The sequence below is a fragment of the Peromyscus leucopus genome, chromosome 15 (genome assembly GCF_004664715.2).
Source record: "Peromyscus leucopus breed LL Stock chromosome 15, UCI_PerLeu_2.1, whole genome shotgun sequence".
NCBI lineage: Eukaryota > Metazoa > Chordata > Mammalia > Rodentia > Cricetidae > Peromyscus > Peromyscus leucopus.
This window is the reverse complement of record NC_051076.1, coordinates 34,122,328-34,135,370: the sequence shown is the minus strand read 5'-3', so window position 1 is coordinate 34,135,370 and position 13,043 is coordinate 34,122,328.

Sequence of the window (13,043 nt, the reverse complement as noted above, 5' to 3'; positions counted from 1 at the left end):
ATAAACCATGTTTCTCTGGCTTTGAACCTAACTACTTTCCCCCTAGTGTCTTCCAGTTGTCCATACCCCAGGATACAATGAGAAATTGTAGCCAGAAGAAGCTCCTACGCCCTTTATCTACATCACTCGCTTATTCTTTTCTTACCTCTGCTACCCTTCCGTCAACATCTCTCTGGGTAGGCCTAGGAAAGGAGCTAGACAAGCAAAGCCTAAGGGGTACACTTTGCTATATACCCCAGCTAGGTAGTGAAATAGTGAATCTCAGCCAACAGAGGCTTCATGTCCCACAGTAAGACCTCAGCTTTGTGATGGGCAAGGCAGAACTAAGGACATCCTCCTTTGTCGTAACATTTTAGTAATGTGTTTTTGCTGAGTTCCCCTATTTCACTGCTGCTACTTCTCTGCAGTTTTAACTTATAATGAGAAGCTTCCTGGTGTTATTTTTCACAGAGGGTGCCATTAATATTTTAGCAATTGCGGTACTGGTGCAGGATGACAACCAGGAAATGGCCTCAGTTGGGTACGTGTGGAGGCCAGCAGGAAGGGAGACAAACAATACTGACCCACTTACTTGATACCCACGTCCATGGTGGCAACAGAGAGCTGGGGGAGGATGGGATGTGGGGTGGAGAGGCCCGTGGCTGGGAGGAACTGTCCGGAGACCGTGAAACACACAAGTCAAGGAAATAACAGAAGGCGATCCAGTAAGGAGAGACCGTGCCAACTGGAATAAAAGGAACTTTCACAAAAAGAAAAAAACACCCTTTGTATGCAAGCCAAGGATGGCAGCAGGAAAGATAGCATCAGCTTGGTTTGGATATGGATCATTTACACTTTATATTATCTGTCGATCAGCAGGAACTGAACAATAGGAGCAAGTCCCAGATCTGACGGGGTTTTGGTCTCAGCTCCCTTCTTTCCCCTAACCTTCTCTACATGTCTTGGACATGAAAACTGCTTTGACATGTCTTGGACATGAAACCTTCCTTGACATGTCTTGGACATGACTCCTGCCTTTTCTAGGCCAAATGTCTAAAATGAGGATATTTATCTAGTTCAGTGGTTTTCAACCTTTCTAATGCTGTGACTCTTTAAGACAGTTTCTCATGCTGTGGTGATCCCTAAGCATAAAAGAGATTCCCATTTGACGGGGCCTACATGGACTAAGGAAATAATCGGCACTGAGAGCAAGTGAAACAGAAAGGTTAAGCTGAGAAAATGGAGTCCAGATCTGGCCTCACTGAAGGAGCAGAAACACTATGGACATCAACTGAGACCCTGGTCACTTCCCAGCATCACAATCTTGGCCAAATTATCCACCTTTCTTGATTCTATTTCTTTACCCATAGAGAGAAGAATGCCCGCATCGTGGACTTGTTACAAAAATATAAATGCAATCACATAATGATTGACATGTAAGAACCCAATAAATGCAGGAAACAAGAACAGTGTGCATATACATAGAAGTATACTTTCTCAGAAAACAAGATCTTAATAGGAGTTGTTTTAACTTTTCCAGTGACAGGAAAAACAGGTGGGATGTAAGCTTGTCTCTTAGTCACTCATTCACTCATTCATTTGTCCAGTGACTGAGCAATAAATAACAATAAATTATTACATGCTTATTATAAACCAGACACTGAATAAGGTACAGTTTCTACATTTTAGACTTTAACATTTAGAGGATCATGAACTAAATGAATGAGGTGAACAGCACTGTGGTATAGTGGTTACCATAGCCACTTTCTAAAAATCAGAAAAAAAAAACATCATAATACAGTTTCCTAAGTCAAGGACAAGTGGCATTTCAATAGAGGGCCATGAAGGTTTAAGATGAGGAAGTGGCATTTCAGATAGGGGAAGTAGCAGGATAATGAATGTAAAGCAATCTATGAACTTAAAGAGAATCTCCTAAGAAATGGGCCTCAGCAAAGGCATCTTGGAGGCTCAGCATACAGCCATTATGCCCTAAGCAAGAACAGGTAGCTCTTATCAACACCATAAGGCATGCCACTACATGTTTGTGTTATTGAGATTTATTATATTTCCCTGAACTCTTGGCCCATGATATCTAAGGAAACGGGGATCACACACACACACACACACACACACACACACACACACACACACACACACACACACACACACACACATACTCACACACACTTGTATATGCACAGTTTTCCTGTATGCTCCCTTCATCTTGCCTCTTTATCCACACATTTTCTCTTTAGACTCCAATTTTTTAACTCAGACATAAATTTGACAGCATGAAGCAGGGAGGCAAGTGGGGGCAGGGAAAAAGTAGAATGCAATATGATACACACATATGAAAATGTCAGAATGAAACCCTTATACTGTGTGCTAACCTCAAAAATCTTGGAGTAAATTTTTAAAAAGATGTCTGTGGCTGATGAGAGAGGGAGAATCTGTCTTCCTAATTATTTATCGAATACTAAGTGGTCAGCCCTAAAAATATATCCACGTGAGCAACAGTAGGTGGACTCAGTGCAGCAAGTTGTATTTATATATTCATGTGTATATATGAATGTAACAACAATAATTAAAGAAAAAAGAAGGAAACAGTAGAGATAATAAAAGTAGGAAGGAGGGCTTGGCGATGGAGGGGAACAGTGGGACATGGAGCAGGATATCCTAACAGGGATTGAAGGAGATGGAGGAGAACTGTGGGACATGGAGCAGGATGTACTAACAGGAATTGAAGGTGGTCAAAGTGTTCTTTATGCATGCATGCAATGCCACAATGTAGCTCATTATTCATGCCATTAATAAATGCTAGCAAAATGTTAACAGATATTGAGTATCAGCATTTCCTTGATGCCTCCAGAAGAATGCAGTCTGACAAAAGACAGTGAATGTACAAATAAAAAAGAAAGAAAAGAATACTTGAAATTCTAGACATGTCCATCTTCTGCAAACATTCTTGTTCATGGATTTTTACTGTCTACCAGGGCCCCTCCCTCTACCATCATGCCTACAGAGGCTTATATGTCTATTCACCAGACAAAATATTGTCCAGTGAACTCCACACTGAAGCGGTTATTCACCTCATGGTGGCCCACAGAATAGAGTCCATATGATCAGCTGCATTCTGCTTCCATATAAAGCCTCTCTGAGTTTTAATTAAATTAGTTCTGCCTAGTTGTTTATTGGAACCACACTGTTAAGGACTTGAGTATCTTCCTGGAATCCACAGTCAGCGAGGAGGGACGAGTGCAGCTATTTGCAGAACCTGTGTGTACTGACCAGTGTTATGTCAACTTGACCCATGCTGAGGGAGCCTCAGTGGAGAAAATGCGTCTGTAAGATCAGGCTGTAGGCAAGCCTGCAGGGCATTTTCTTAATTAGTGATTGATGGGGAAGGGCCCAGCCCATTGTGGGTAGAGACAACCCCTCATTTGGTGGTCCTGGGTTCTATAAGAAAGCAGGCTGAGCAAGCCATGGGGAGCAAGCCAGTAAGCAGCACCCCTCTATGGCCTCTGCATCAGCTCCTGCCTCCAGCTTTCTGCCCTGATTGAGTTCAAAGCATTGTAAGGAATAATAACCTATTCACACAGCCAAGACTGTCATGAGGCTTACAGCTTTGTGTAATCTTAAAAACTGAAAACCAGGGGTTAAGAAGACTGATTGTTTTTCCAAAGGACCTGGGTTGAATTCCCAGCACCCACATGGCACTGTAACTCCAAGATCTGAAACCCTCATGCAGACATACATGCCGGCAAAACAACAATGCACATAAATAAATAAATAATTTTTTAAAACCCTGAAAACCAACCAAAACTCTATTAATGTTTAAATGTACTTAGGAGATGCCACTGAGCTTGCTAACTATTCACACCCATCATCTTGTGGCCTCCTTGTTTCCTTCACCAAAGTACCTATCTGCATACTCAGCTCAGTAAGTTATACATACGAATGAATGGCTCTCAGTGACAAAGGCCGAAGAGAAGTTTTGCAAAACGAGGGACTGCATGACCCAGTGGATAAAGTGCTTGCCCAAGGAGTGTGAGACCAAGAGCTCAGATTCCCAGAACCCATATAAATGCCGAGCAGGTATGGCTGCCTGCCTTAATCCCAGCACTTGGGTGGCAGAAACGGGATTCCTGGAGCAAGCTAGCTGGCTACCGTAGCTGGCATTGGCATGATCCAGGTTCAGCAAGAGACCCTGCCTCAGTGAAGTGGAGAACAGTGGAGGAAGACACAAAACATCTACTCAAGGCCTCCACACACATGTGAGCCTACACACATGCAAGCATGCATACATGCATGCATGTGCACCATACATAAAAATATTGAAAGGATAAATTATGATATTCCTTGGAATGCACTATTACTGCATTGCCTTGTTTTTCCTTTCACCGTTCTTCCTTCCCCAATTAAAACACTTAGCATTATGTTTACCATCAAAATAAAAGTAATTCTAAATCTTATACAACCAAAACCTTTGCTGACTGCCAAGCAGTGCAGCCCTAGGCCAGGGTTCCAGCTGAAAGGTGACCGTATGTTTACTTCACAGAAAGAATGAGATTATGAAACCCAGACTCTTTCATCCAACTGGCTGCCTAGTAGGCTGTAATTGACTGTGCAGAATTACCTGCTCTTTCCAGTGTTTCTCACTATCCCCAGAGAGAGCAAGCAGCATACATGCTCAGCCTGTCACGTGGCCAATGAGAAACTCTCGTTTAAGACAGTTAACTAGAAATCTTTTGTCTGTTTTACCCAAGTTCAATTTTCGAACGTAGACTCAGCTCTCTTGTATCACTTTTCCAAGTCTTCCAAATCTAAAGTCCCTCCGTAGGCCTTTGGCCTGCTGTCTCCTTTTTCCCTTTACCTGGGACATCCCCTGCGCCTCAACGGCAAAGTAGCCGGGGGGGGGGCCCCCCCCGCCCCTCCCAAAACCAATTGAAATGCTTAACTTTCAGTGGTGCTTGTGAGATGCCCCTGAGCCCTGCCAAGCTCTTCCCTCCGCCATTGTGTGACCTCCTTCCTCTTCCCCTGGAACACAAGCCTACCCTCTCAGAAGGAGCCGACTTACCACTGTCAATGACAACGGTGAGGATGAGGATGGTGGATTGTTTTCGGTGTCTGCTGAGACCTATCGGAGTTCTAAACAATCGTCAAAAGCTGGGGTGCACAGCAGTCTGCCAGTGATGACGCTTTGTTGAGAGGCAAGGCGTTGTGATGGCGCAGTGGCTCTGGGGTTCAATGCCCATCTCTGACTCTTTTCCAGTATCATTGAATAATGATGATTATTCCCACTTTAAAAGCTGTTCACTAATGAGAGGTGAGCTGGAAAACATGACAGTTTGTCACAGACTTGGAAAGCACATGTCGCCATGCTAGATAACTGAATGCCATTTTTCTTTTATGAATTGAAGACTCATATTGAAATTAATATCTAAGTAACATTTGGTGACGATGACATCAAACCTGGAGTAATCCCCAAACAGAAGGCAGAGAGGGACAAAGGGGCTCAGGCTGACCAATAGTGGACACATGTGAAAAGGCTTCCAAAATTAACTGCGTGTGTGTGTGTGTGTGTGTGTGTGTGTGTGTGTGTGTGTGTGCTTTGTTTCACTTCATGTGGTTTGATCTCATTCATCACTCGAGCTGCCCTCGAACTTGTGATTCCTCCGCTCCCACTTCCTGATGTCTGGTGTTACAGGGCTGCATCACCTCCCCTGACTGGTATAGAGGAATTTCTTACACAGAGGGAAAAAAGGAAACAATTCCCACTCACAGGTTCCACCCAAATCACCAACACTCACGGGCACCATGGCTACATGTGTTGTATCTGCCCAGTGCTGTTAGCTACACCCTACACGTGAACTTAGTTAACCCTGCTGACTATATATATTCTCTTTATTTCACATATCTAAAGAGTAAGGGCGGTAGTGGTGCACTCCTTTAATCCCAGCACTAGGAAGGCAGAGCCAGGTGGATCTCTATGAGTTCTACAGAATGAGATCCAGGACAGGCTCCAAAGCTACACAAAGAAACCTTGTCTCAAAAAAACAAAAAAAAGAGTAAAGTTCTTGAAAGCAAAGTGCTCAGCTAGGTGTCTGGGTTCTCTGAGGGGTCTCTGGCTCAAAACCATATTATCCCAGACACTAGCTCCATGCCGCATCTGAGACGTGCTTCATGGCTGGAGATTTCATCTCTGTACAAGAGCCACATTAATCAATCCATTCATTTCTGTGTCTGTGGGCCTCTTTTGTTGGCAGACTTATGGGTGAGCTCATTAGCCAGTACCCCACAGAAAGATGTTCTTGAAAGCCAAACATGCCCCGCGTCACACCTGTCTTTTCTCTGCCACAAGAGGACATGTCTTGCAGATTGGTGTTGCTCCCAGGCTTCCAGGAGGAAGGAACTGAAATCCCTCAGTGTAACACAGTACAGCCTGTGCTGGAGAAGTACTTCACAGGAATTCACCAGGGGCAAGGCAGATTCTTAGTTCTCCCTGCACAAGGAAATTCCAGGGACCCTGCAGAGGGGTCCAAAGAAAAAGCGGAAAAGGCAGACAAATGGAACTGTGGACTCAGCCCTTCCCAGACTGACACCATTGTTTGTTCTAAATTGATAACTGGACGTGGATGTGTCTTCAAATAGCAAATAGCAGCGAGATGTCACCAATCACTTCCATGTTCCTGGCTTGAACTGAAAGAAGCCAAAACCACTTAGCTCGTTTTTTTTTTTTTTTTTTTTTTTTTTTTTTATAATTATAAACAAGGAGACAGGAACTAAAAAACCAGAATTGTTAATGAATGACAGAAGGCTGCGGGCCACCAAGCACACAGAACGAAGCTCGGGAGACCATGCGCTGTCTCAGAGGTGGGCGGATTTCTGCCGGCTGGTGGACAGATGGCAATCCAACCCAACAGGCGAAGGAAGGAGGTCTGAAGGTCCGTGCCAGTAGCCGAGTCGCTTGAGCAAGCTGGGGGAGGGAGAGCACTCTTGAAGCTCAGGAGGGGAACCTCCTGGCTCCAGCTCTGAGCTGGGAGACAAGTGAGGGCGATGACTGACTCAGAACACAGTGGCAGACTTAGAGCGCCAGGTGTGTGAACACACATCTGTAATCTAAGACCCAGGAGGCTCAGACAAGAGGATTACAGATTTGAAGCCAGCCTAGGCTGTATACCTAGACCCTGTTTCATAAATAAACAAACAAGCAAGCAAATAAATACATAAACAAGTGGTTTTAGGATCTGAGCATGACAGCATAATCTGTCAAGTCCCCATCTAGTGGTTTAGAGAGTGGCAGGAGAATAAGGCACATGGGTCCTTGTGCCCCATGGCTTATTGCTCGAACTTGGTAGTTAGATTCTAGACAGGTAAGTTATTTTGATTACCTTAAATTTTTGGCAAAAGAACTTGTACCCCTACCCTAAAGAAGGGAAATATTCCACTCCATGTAATACAGCCTCTGCAGACAGGTAGGCAGGCATACTGCTGTTTTTAAAATGGACTCAGCTTGAAGCAGGAAGTAACCCCCTTGAGCTCACACAACAGTCTGGGTGGATTTGAACTCGAGCCTACTAGTTCCCAAAACTCAGCAGTTTCTGCTACACTAACTTGGAGGTGAGGGTTTCCTCTGGGAGTAAAGAGAGGCACTGTTTCAACTGCTTTGTTGTTCTATAGCCAAATACACAAGAGGAAGAAATGATTGACATGTTTATTGTAATATTGTAAATGCTGCCCCTGGAAAAAAAAAGAGCGGGTGTGGTGAGGTCATCTGGAGAATGGTGCTGAAGGTTGGCAGAGCCAGCTGGGTGGTCTGCAAGCCATAGGGATGCTATCCTATTTTCTCACATTCACGTGGACCTTGCCTAGCACGTCACCACCAAAACAATTCAACACCTTCAGTGGCAACGCTCTAAATGCTTTCTAAAAGGATTTCTGAGAAACTCAGCATAACCCAAGCAAGCAGAACGGCTGTGGCAACCAAGACAACGATTGCCCTTGCCTGACTCCGGGGCCCTCCGTGCAGACTCACGGCCTTGTTCTTCTTTGCAGTGTGTACTCTGTGAAGCTTTCTGCCTAGAGAATCTACACACTCAAGAGACTCCCTGTCCTCTCAGCTGCTGAGACCCTAAGACACTCAGTCCATCATCAGGAATGTGCTATTCTGACAATCAAAGCTCCACCTCATCTCATTCCACGATGTGTTCTCAAGCCTTTCTTGAGTGTACAGATTACCTACATTGTAAACTATATTGATCTCTTGTATTTTGGTATTATGAAAGATTCTAGATATGTAAGTTATTTTTATGACCTTTAATTTCCAGCAGAAAAACTTGGACACCTAACCTAAAGAAGAGACATGGCACACTCTTGTTCTATTAGTCACTGTGAACAATTCTCTTACTAAATACGAAAAGTTAAGGAAATTTATGATAACACAACCTCAAGATCCTTTCCCATGGAGCCATTCTCTGTGGCCATTGATGAAGTTGCCCTGACTTCATGGGCAGCTTTGTCCACACTGGCCTCAGTGAGCTCAGAGCAGGTTTCTCTCCTGTGGCTCTAGATGTATGTAGCAAATAATAATGATGACAATAATGAACTGATTTTGTACTTAAATGAGTCTCATCTGACACTCAGACTTTAAAGATAGCTACCATCAGCCCCATTTTATAAACGAGGAAACCAAGAATGAGAGTTTCTTTCTCAGGAAGAGATACCCTATACATTGGAACAGAATTCAGACTCAGGCCTGGATGAGTAGGAGGCACGATATTCTATTTTATCCTGTTCTCTCCTCACACTCCAGTATAGACTGTGGTGTGCCTCCTTCTATAGGTCATGCCATTGGCTGCTTGGGGACTGTGTCTCCAGCATCTGAACATCCAATCAATTCAGTTTCAATGCTCATTTAAAACATCAGAGCTAGTAGTTCTTCTCTGGATATACCCCCCCCACACACACACACACATACACACTGGTATTGAGGAATGAATCACCTAGTTGACTGGACTCTAGGGTACAACCACTTTACTAATCTAGTATTTCTCATATTCCTTATTTGTATTCTTTCAATCTGTAAGCTTACACTGTTGTTTTTTATCTTCATGTTCCCAAGCATGTGCCCTTATATCTTCTATCACAGGACTGGAAAGAAATGTAGCAGCCATCCATCTTTAATTTTTCACAGACTCATGCTTAACCTCCTCCCTGCAGCTGAATACTGCCTTGCCCTGGAATCCTCTTGAGTGCATCTGTATGCATCTGTGTATGTGCTGGTGTTGTGCTGTCCATAAGTATCATCTTCACCTGCTAAGGAATTCCCTCAGTGGAGCCTTTTACTGCCTTTCATTGCGTCCCAGGCTCCTTAGTTCTCATCTCCAAGAAATCTATCCAAGTGCTGGAGAAAGAGCCACACTTTCCCTGGGCTATTCTGCATGCCTGGCTGTCTCTCTACTCACACCTTTTCTGCATGATTCTCAGGGCTACATTTGCTGGTTTCTGAGGCAAATTGAAAATCCCTCACGTGTACTGCTAAACTGGTTATATCAATGTCATAACACTTGTCACACCCCTTTCATTTTCCTGTTTGGAAAGGGATTAAATGTTCTTTTTGTTTGTCCCTTTGTACCCAGTACTCAGAATATAGTGGGTACTCATTAACCAGCAAATATTTTTAAAATGAGCAATGAGAGTCTGTGGCATCATGGAAAATAACAAGTAAGGCACATCAATTCTTTGCCCCAGACTATGGCAATAGCTTTCTGTCTAGTCGTCTATCTCTGTTCTTGCTAATGTCTTTCAAATCTAATCTCCAGACAGTGAGTTTGTTGTGGAGAAATACCATGTCAGACGTACCTTTGTATCCCAATGTTCCAATGAGTGCTCCTTAATACCCATTGAACTAATAGTATCTAACAATATAATACTGGATAGGCATGAAAAAAAATACTTCAAAGTGTAAAGGAAAGCAGACTTTCAGATAAAAATCAAGACTTTCAGCAGACTTTAGACTCATTGTATTCCAGAATGTTAAAGCACTTAACATTTTATTATTGTATTTATTTATTTGTTTTACAGAGTGTGTGTTTGTGTATGTGTGCATACACACCGTGATGTGTTATAGACATGAGAGGACAACTTGTCGGAGCTGGTTCTCTTGTTCCACCATGCAGGTTCTAAGGATCAAACTCAGGCTATCAGGCTTGGCATCAAGTGCCTTTACTTGTTGAGCTGTCTCATTGGCCCTTATCATTTCTTATTAGAAGTTCTCAACTGTTATCCCACAACTGATGGGAACAGATGCTGAGACCTATAGCCAGACATTAGGTGGAGCGCAGAGAACCCCTCAGAAGAGAGAGAGGAAGGATTGTAGGAGCCAGAGAAGTCAAGGGTACTAGGAGAACACACCCACAGAATCAACTAAGAGGGGCTCACAGAGATTGGGGCAATAATCATAGAGCTGCATGGGTCCTCTGCACATATATTATGGTTGTGTAGCTTGGTGTTCTTGTAGGACTCCTAACAGTGGAAGTGAGGGCTGTCTCTGACTCTTTTGCCTGCCTTTGGGACCTTTTTCCTCCTACCAGGTTACCTCATCCAGCCTTGATGTGAGGGTTTGTGCCGAGCCTTATGGTAACTTACTATGTCATGTTTGGTTGATTCCCTGGGAGGCCTGCTCTTTTCTGAAGGGAAACAGAGGAGGAGTGAATCTCGGGGGAAGGGTAGCAGAGGGAGACTAGGAGGAATGGAAGAAGGGGAAACTGAGGTCGGGATGTAATGTCTGAGAGACAAATAAAAAAAAGTTTTCAACTGAAGACAATATTCCAGTACTGTTTAGTACAACCCAAAAAGGGTTATCATATATCTGATATCATAAAAGATAATAATAAAAAATGTAAAGAGTTCATAAATGCACCTAACCTCACAAAGCATCTTTTCAGTGTACATTTCCTGAACAAATGGTATACAACAATGACATCATTGCATTTTTTTTTTCGGTATAGCACACAGCAACTCATTGCGTTCCAGCACATCAGCCACCATGAGATGCTTCTACTGAATGGCCAAGTTCCAGCCAACTGATCAATAATATTTCTTAAACATGTCTTGGGAGGACACTACAATACTGGCTGCAATAGTGAGATCATGAAATGAGATTCTGACACTGAAACAGCTCACAATCTGTTTAGGCAGAGCCAAGAGAAAATCAAGGGCAATAACAGATAATCCTTATACACAACACTCGGAAACTAATCACACACACACACACACACACACACACACACACACACACACACACACACACACCCTGATGAGAGGAAGGTTAACCGGAGACAGTGGGACTCAGGAAAGGACTTGAATAGTCGACAATAGATGGATTTTTATCAAAGTGTATGTTTTGTTCACTTGTGACTTTATTCATTTACCAAACATGCATTAAAATTGAGAGTTCAATGCAAACTCATCTCCTTCTCTAAAAGCCAGTTTGGTCCCTGTACAACGTGCCCTTACATGATTAGTACCAATGAACCCAAACACAACAGTCATCTAAATCTTTCACAGACTTGCATGGTATCTGTTGTCAACCTACTTTACAAACAAATTAGTTATCCAGAAATTCTGGTGCTCAAGTTTACAAAGCTTTGTGAAACAGGAGCAAGACTCAAACTCAAGCTTTGGAAACTAAAACCTAAGCTTTCTAGTCCCTTTAAACAAGCAATGTCATTTCCCCCAAAACTGTTAATCCTTCCAAACTCTCTCCATCAGGAATTCTACAGACTACCTCTGTGAAGGCACATTTGGTTGGACACATTGACTGAAAATCTGTAACACCTCTTCTAATATGAAAAGGACACCACCCTCTCTAGTTTCTGCTGGCACCATCAATTCAGCCAGGGCTGACTTGTCCTATGAAGCCACACATATCAGAACAATAAGGATACAAATGATGCAACTGAGTTATTTAATCAGAGGACTTAAACACATTATTTAGGCTACTAGGAGTGAGGCAAAGCCAGAGTCTTAGCATAGCTTACATTACCTCATCCTTAGTGTTATCATATTTAAAATGCCGGATTCCTGATTGTAAACATTATGTCCTCATTAAAACTGCATTTTGCCCATCAGATGTTCTAATTAAATTTGTTTACATGAGTCAGAAATATTCATGAGTCTCTTCTAGCTTCCTTTATATGTCCATACTCATATACAATATTTTTCTCAGTTATATTGAGTTACTGGGTGTAGTGTTTTTGTTATGATTTGAGCATCATGCCCATTAAGTATCCAGAGTTCTCTACTTTCTTACAACACTAATTGTATCTTATGTTATTAACTTGAATCACTATGAAGAGAATCTTTCAAAGGCTTTGGGAGGCAAACTTCAGCTTCCATCCAGCTCCTATACCTCCTGTGGTATCCTCAGAAGACAAGGAATATAGCGTAGTTTCTCAAAGTACTGCTCATGAGAATAGTTTAAAAGTATCACAGCAAGAGGGACCTCCCAAGATTCCCAGCATGCAACCCAGAGATGCCATCTTGTCCTTAGGTCATGGCTAGGCTGTGGTTGTCACAAAGTTCACCAAGTTCACCTACATCTACTGGCTGCTTTCTACCTTGGCCTGACCTCTAAGTCTTGGCTTATGATATAATTACTATCACCCAATGCAAATATCCCTTACAAAAAACATTACCAGTATTTTCAAATGCAAACAGCTTACCCCTAATTAGGATTACAAGTCATATAAATTTCATTATTCCAAGAAAGTAAAACAAAACAAAATAAAACTTTTAATAAAGCATTTCATTCTCTGGATGTATTCAACTGAAGAATTTGTCTCTGAATATGTGTCCTAAAACATACTAACACCTGAAGTCAAAACTTTAGTTAACAGGAAACTGCATTGCTATATGCAGTATAAAGAAATAGAAGGTGTTGTCCAAATATGAGTCCAGAGTGTCACAAAAGACTCTTCTCATGGTCTCTGTCTTTGCTTCCCATTTGTTCCAATACTCTATTATGTTTGGATATTTGTGCCAAGAAGTGACATGAAATTACC